Source organism: Corvus brachyrhynchos, unplaced genomic scaffold, assembly GCF_000691975.1.
Source record: "Corvus brachyrhynchos isolate BGI_N302 unplaced genomic scaffold, ASM69197v1 scaffold514, whole genome shotgun sequence".
NCBI classification, from domain to species: Eukaryota; Metazoa; Chordata; class Aves; order Passeriformes; family Corvidae; genus Corvus; species Corvus brachyrhynchos.
In genome coordinates this window covers 2277940-2285420 of record NW_008238319.1, presented here as the reverse complement: position 1 = coordinate 2285420, position 7481 = coordinate 2277940, and the positions used below count along the sequence as shown (strand labels likewise).

General features: G+C 47.4%; 1 long non-coding RNA gene across 1 annotated transcript in view; it reads left to right on the top strand.

Annotated features, from left to right (window-relative positions):
* The first annotated feature begins 692 nt into the window (after positions 1–692).
* The window catches only part of LOC108446664, a 9558-nt gene continuing 2769 nt past the window's right edge, over positions 693–7481 (top strand). Inside the window, exons 1-3 of the long non-coding RNA XR_001861926.1 lie at positions 693–1150; positions 3711–3877; positions 5319–5975. This is a non-coding gene — a long non-coding RNA (uncharacterized LOC108446664). The remainder of the gene's footprint in view (positions 1151–3710; positions 3878–5318; positions 5976–7481) is intronic.

Sequence of the window (7481 nt, the reverse complement as noted above, 5' to 3'; positions counted from 1 at the left end):
GGAGAGACTTTTTGTGATGCGATCCTGCCCGCGGAGGTATCACCGGTGATGCGTCCCCGCCTGCGCATGCGCACTGATCCGCGCATGCGCAGCTGGGAAAATGCGCTTCGCTCTAGAATTTGAGGGAAAGTTGAAGAAAAGGGACAGTTTAATAAAAGTTTAAGGAAATCAGGAGACAGCAGCACAAAGGGCGCTACGGCCGGGTGCTTCGCACAAAGGCGCACCTTTACACCCAAAAGATCGCCTTTAACAGCGAGCTCCCGCAGCCAGCTCACAATCCCAGCCCGCCTTCCCGGGCAGGGTTTCTTTCGGACCAGGGCTGCGTTTCCATCCCCCGCTCTGGGAGTCACCAGGTGCGTTAGGAGCGAGCCGATCCCGCTCCCTGAGACACAAGGGCTTGCTCGAGGAGACTGATCCTGTTCCTCTGTTCCAGCCACTCTGCTCTCCCCAAAACACCATTTCCTCGGAGCTCCTCTGAAACTGCATTTCCATGGACCCAGGGCTCCAGAAGCTGCAGAGCCGTGCGATGGGGTTTTTTTGGGAAGGGACCTTAAGCTCTTGTAATAAGAATTTCAGGGCTCTAAGACTCACAGAACGATTTGGGCTTGGGGATCCAGGGGCAGCCCCAGCTGCTCTGGGCACCCTGTGCCAGGGCCTGCCCACCCTCCCAGGCAACAATTCCTTCCCAATATCCAAAATAAATCATTTTAAAGCTGTTCCCCCTTGTCCTATCACTCCATGGCCAGGTGGAAAGTCCCTCTCCAGGTTTCCTGTAACCCCCTTTAGGCACAGGAGGGACCAAGCCAAGAATTTTCTCCTTTTAATTTAGTTTTTTGTGGCCCCAGCTCCAGACTCTTGGGGACTCTGGATCATTTGGACACCGCTGGCCAAGGACCCCCATCCCTCCCTCTCTGGGGGTGTGAAACAGCCCCAGACTTTCACAGCATCATCCCAAGGCTGTCCATCAGTCTCTGGGGGCACAGATCCCCCACGAGGCTCCTCTCCAGGACACCCCATCCCACCCATCAGCTCGGGAGCTCCCACTCCACATCCCAGGAATCCATGGAGCCCTGATGATGGATTGCCCAGGGATCTGTGGCTCAGAAGATGGCACTGTTTGTGGGAGGAAGGTTCCAGGAGGATATTCCAGGTAATTACAGGCTGCTGGCTGACTTTGACTGCCAGCAAAGTCAGCCAATATTCCCAGTGTGGAACTGGGAGCTGCTTCCCAGCCTGGGCTGGGAATGTCAGGATTGAAAGAGGAGTTTTGTCAGTTAGGGATGGCTCCCTTCTCCTCAGCTGGTTTTAATTTGGTCATTTGGTGGAAAACTTTAGATCCCAGTTCCTCTGGGGGCTGCCATTGGTACCCCAAAATAATTTGATTTTCAGGGCCATGTTTCTGTTTCTGCTGTTTCCTGTATGTTGTTCCTTGCCCATAACAAATACAAATATTACCTGTGACCCTCCCTCAGAAACAACCTTCATTTCTCTCATTTCCCTGCTGTTTTGGGGCATTTCGGTCCCTTCCTGGTGCAATGTCACTCGAATCAGTGGAAACAGGCAGAGGATAATTTTGCTCTCTGATTTTTTTGTCATTGGTTGGAAATCTTGTCATTAGAGGAAAGAAACTGTTTGCCAAATATCCCATATTTATAACAAGCTCTTTTGCACAGTGCAGTTTGCCCTGCTAAATTCCAGCTCTCTGAATCTCAGCTGCAAATTAATTGTATCTCATGAGGGCAAATTTAAAGCAGTCCAATAATGAAAAAAAATGAGGTTGTAGAAAATTTGGAAATAGAAATTATCCGCTGAACAATTCTTTGTATCTCTCTGATTTCTGTGAGTCAGTGAACCACACTCCTGACATGGCTGAGGGAGGCTGCAGTGTGAGGAGAAAAACAGAGCTGAGGCCTCACCAAACCATGGCAGGGCAGTAAAATAATTAAATAGCCTGGGGGTGGTTTTTAATTCCTTTGATTCTGAGAAGGTTTTTTTCCCAACAAATGTAGGAAATGATGTTTAACATTCTGCTATCTATTACAGGAATTAACATCACTGTGTCCAAGGTCTGGCAGTGACTTTGCAGGCAATTAATCCCACGAGGTGAATTAATGCCACGCTCTCCACAGATGAGTTCTGAAGGAAAAAGGGCCTGATTGGCTGAACCAGATCCAGTAAAATAAATGGGATGTGGGATCAGCTGGGTTTTAGGGGCTGCTCCAAGCTCATGGAGCAAGAGCTGCCAGGAGGACACGGTCACCCAACCTTGGGATATCCCTCTGGAGGTGTCCAACCCCATCCCACCTCTGGGTTGGGCTCTGGGGCAGCACCAGGAATTGTTGGTACAAAGGTGGCTGGGAAGAGCAGGGATTTGTCACTGGGGTGCAAATGAGCTGCTTGTTTAGGAATGTTTGGAAAAATTCCTCTTTGGAGAGCTCAGGAAGGAGAACTTGGCCTTTGTGTGGCATCAGGAACGTCCTGCTCCTGGTATGCAAATATTGTTCTCTGTGGTAAAATCCTTCCCACCTCTTCTGTAAAAAATCTCCCCCAAAAATCTTGTAGCTTCCCACCAGCTGCACTGAAAACAGCAAAACGTGACCTAAATAAATAAATCTGATATTCCATAAAGCACAGACCCTCCTCAAAGTGAAATTTGCTGAACCATGGTTGTGACTTCATTTTTTATCAGTGGATTATTTACAGGATTTACTGTATTTGTATGACAACATTCATCAAATCAACATTCCTCTGGGACTGGTTGTTATTTACTTTAGGATTTTTATTTCTATTTTTAATTGCAGAGGAAAAGGTGTGTTAAAAAAAATACTGGGAAGAGAAGATGTGGTTTTGGAGTTACTAGGAAATTCAGCGTGAGGATGTACAATTAAAATACTGTTGGTTTGGTTCTCATGGTTGGGGGGCTGAACCTTGAGTGGGATTTATGATGATAATATGTGAGGAACACATCAACAGAACAGGAAATGGAAAAATTGGCTGCAAACTGCTGTTTTCTAGAACTTCTTCTGTGGCTCTGTGCCATACGTAATTCTGGATTATTTGTTATCTCATTACTTGTTAGGGCTGCTCTACTTTCAGATTCTCTGACCAGGCAGAAATAGCTGTTTAAAATGTGCAAAAAAAAGGGCAACATCTTATGGCAAAATTTCACTGGGGTTTTGTTGAGGGTCATTTACCTGTGCAGTGAAACAAATCCCACTTCTCCTGGGTTAAATGCAAGGCAGCCACAGTCAAAGGTCAGGAACTGACCAATATCAGCAATATTTGGTCTTAATGAAATCAGATTTTCTTTCCGCTGTTGGTTCATTTTTAGGCCACTTGAAAAATCATAGAATGGTTTGAGCTGTAAAGGACAGAGTTCATGAAGAGTTCAGCCTCTCCATAGCAGAGTTAAACCAAGTGTTAAAGGTGAGTGGCTGAAGGTACAAACACTGGCAAGGAGGTTTTTAGGGAAGATCTCAGCTGATCAGTAAAATCCTCATGACATCTGACCCAGGCTGGGTCAAACTGGTTGGTTTGGGCTTGAAATAGCTGCCAGAGGTTGTAAATTCAAGCACAATTCCACAGCACTAACAGAAGTGGACTCCAAAGATCCATAAACCAGCAGGAAATGAAACTCTCTCCGATTTTATAGCTCCCAAAAAGGGAACCAAGAGCCTCCAAAGCTCACCTGTTGTCACTTTTTCCTCCAGGTGAGCAGAGAGGGATTCCAAGTGATGGCAGCAGCCCAGGGAGTGGAGGTCCAGATCATCCCTGTTGTCCTCCAGCAGATCCTGCAGGACAAGGATGGAGAGCCAAGGACACTTCCAGTGGGGTTTGGGAATCCTCGTCGTTCTCCAGCACCAGCTGCAGGAAGGAGGTTGGTGTTGTACCTCTGACACCACCACCGAGAGTTCTTCCAATATTTTGATGAAGTTTGGGTGGGAATCAAGGAGGCCAAGCTGGCATCCTTGGCTGAGCAGATACCCTGCTCCCAGGATCGCAGCCCGCAGCCTTCTCTGTGATCCATGGAGAGACAAATGGGTTTTGTCCCTGTGCCAGCACAGGAAACCTCAGCCAATCTGGCAATAATTCCCAGAGTGTGATGGAAACACTCACAAGGACTTCAGGCCCCAAGCAGGGCCTTGAGGAGACATCCCCTGCGCTGCCTTTGCATTAAAAGTGCATTTTGCACTAATTAATAACCCATTAATAACAGATGGGAAACACCAGCCCTCCCTAATCAATAGTGGGGTTTCTTTGGGATCTGGGGCAGCAGCAGGTGCTGCTCCTCGAGCACTTCCCTCTCTGCAGGGAAACTGCTGCAGGACTCCCAAGATGTCCCCAGGGACACCACGAGAAATGGTTGGGAATTGGGTGACAAATGTGGTGGTTTTGGTAAATATGGAGAAGGAATCCTTCTGTTTCTGCATTCTTTCCTCCCAAACACAAAAGTGTTTCCTGTTCTACAGCCACACAAACCCCACCACTGACATGCCTTCCATGAACTGACTTGTGGGAGATTCCTGCTATTTTTTTGGGCCAAATATTCCTAAACAAGCAGCTCATTTGCATATAATTAATTAATTTTTTCATTAAATTAATGAAATATTATTTGTTTGCATTTTTCCTCGGTAAAAAGCAGATGCTGCACCCTCAGAATCCCACAAACCAAAGACACTTCGTATCAACAGGTTTGAACACTAGAAAATTTAAATACTTCATACCCAAATTCCCTGAAGTCAAATAGGAAATAAAATAAGAAATAAAATAGGAAATAGAAATACAATATACAGAACTTTAGGATACTTTTACATCCTCTTTTATAGAACATTTCTTTTTATACCACACGTTCTCTAAGCCTGGCAGATCAGGAAATAGAGGAAGTGGAAAATGGAAGTCTGTTATGTCTGAAAAAGTTATTTTAGGTGGGTTTAGATATTTCTGAAAGGCAATAACTATAATTTGGGTTTGTTTTATTTTTGGAGGTCAGAGTATTAAAATTGGCTGAAGTTTTAAGTGGATAGAGGTGGAACATGGTACCAGGAACACAGTAAGCACTCCAGAATGGCTGCTCTGAAAAACAAACTGCACATGCAGAATAGATAATCCCAGAATTCAGAATTTCACTCTTTTTTTTTCCCAATTTTTATTTTAAGTAAGAGCAGTTTCTTCCCACATCTGCTAGTCCAGGAGAAACCAGACTGATGCTTTTGGGGCAAACCACGCCCATTTCAATCAGATTTGTCAGAAATGCTTTGTTGGGGTGAATTTCTGTGTTTATATCTCCCAAGCAGCCCCTGCTCTCTCCCCTCCTGCAGGTTTGCCGTATTCTGAGTGGAGGAATAAACAGGGAATTCATTCCCACTCCACGCAGAGGAGCTGATTTCCCTTCCATCACAGATAATGCCAGGAGGAGGAACTGTACTGCTCCAAACTCCTGAGCTTTGCCAGGACATGTTCGGGATACGTGGGGTCTCGGATTGGCTGGCAACGAGAAATAACCGAGGCTGGAGAGAAGTAATTGGAAGTTGGAGAGAGACTTTCCACAAGGATTTTTTGGACAAGCGGGAATGGCTTCAAATTAACAGAGAGATGGGATATTAGGGATAAATCCTGCCCTGGGAGGGGGTGAGGCCCTGGCACAGGGTGCCCAGAGAAGCTGTGGCTTCCCTGGATTCCTGAAAACGTCCAATGCCAGGGCTGGAGCAACCTGGGAGAGTGGAATTGGGATGAGCTCTAAGGTCCCTCCCAGCCCATTCCTGGCTGGAAATACGCCTGGAAATTTCACACTGGCTCGCTCACACCCCATTTTCGGGAGATTTATGGCACGGACCGCAGGGATCGGTGCCAGCAGCGGCGGGAGCCGCTCCCGGTGCCACTAGATGGCATCGCCAGCCCACGATTCGCCCATCCCGCCGCCTTGCCCTGGGAATGACGCGGGGATAACTCCTGGAGCTCCCGATCCCGCTTTTCAGGTGAGCCGCGCTATTTGTCGGGTGCAGCGGGGAGCGGGAGCATCCCTCGGGAGGTGGGGGATGAAGCACACGCGGATGGAAAAGCCGCTGGAAAAGGTCCTGGTGAGCAACCGCAGGGTTGGAAACACCCGTGAGACCCGCGGGAGCCACTGGATGGGGACACCCGACACATTCCTCGCCTGGCGAATCCAGGTGGAATGCTAAAACAAGGGGGGGGAATTGTGGAAACGCCGCATTCCATAGCGGGAAGGTTTTTTTTTCCTGTGGGTTAGAGATCACCAAGGAGTTAAATTGTGTTTGGGTGTTTCCCAGGGATTGCTGCTTCCCGGGAAAACGGCTTCTGTACAGCAAAAACAAGCCAGCGTTAACAAATATGTGACTATTTGTGTCCTCGGGTGTCAGCTCAGCTGAGATGGAGAGAGTTTAATGAGCTCTCTGTAGGCTTGTGAAGGGGGGTGTTTACAAAACATGTGAATTAAATTCTCTTGTTTGCACGGGAGACGTCTCCAACTTCCACAAAAGTTCAGCCGAACCCACGGCAGGTTTGCCACGAGGCAGTGACTAAAATAAATAATGTCACAGACAGGAAATGGCACAGAAAACAAACCCACAGCACCCACAGCAGCCGTGCCTGTGATAGCTGAGGGTCAGTTTGCTGCTGGATGTCTCCAGGTAATCACTGAGAGCAGGGAAATTAAATTATATTAGTAAATAGATGTAATTAATATTACACATTATATGGAATATATAATTAAATGATAATATTTGGGGTCACATTCTTTCCTGAACTCGTTTCACTGAAATGGAAGGAATATCGCCCCTCACACTTTTGAGATTTAAGGCAGATCTTCTAAAATTATGCCTGAAGTAACTGATATTCAGATAAACCTCGTGGTAAAATTTGGTTATTTCTAATTTTGCAATGTGTGAAAGATGTTTACCCATCTTTACCCCTTTTCCTGACTTCCTGGGAGTTTCCTCACTGCAGGACGAGGCTCCTGTGGCTGTGAGATTTTGCTCCCTTTGTTGGAAGGACACAGAAGGTGGGATCAGCCAACTCTGGTTTTCCTAAATTCATAGAATTATAGAATCCTGCAGTGCTTTGTGTTGGGAGGGAACTTAAAAACATCTTGTTCCGCCCCTGCCATGGGCAGGGACACCTCCCACTGTCCCAGGTCCCAGCCCCAATGTCCAGCCTGGCCTTGGGCACTGCCAGGGATCCAGGGGCAGCCCCAGCTGCTCTGGGCACCCTGTGCCAGGGCCTGCCCACCCTCTGAGTAAAGAATTTTTTCCTAATATCCCATCTGAGCCTCCTCTCTGTCCTTTTAAAGCCATCTCCCCTTGTCCTGTCATCCATCCCTTGCAAATAGTTTCTCTCCAGTTTTCCTGCGGCTCCTTCAGGCCCTGCGAGGCCACACTGAGGTCACCCCAAAGCTTCTCCTCTCCAGGCTGAACAATCCCAGCTCTCGCAGCCTTTCCTCCCAGCAGAGCTGCTCCATCCCTCTG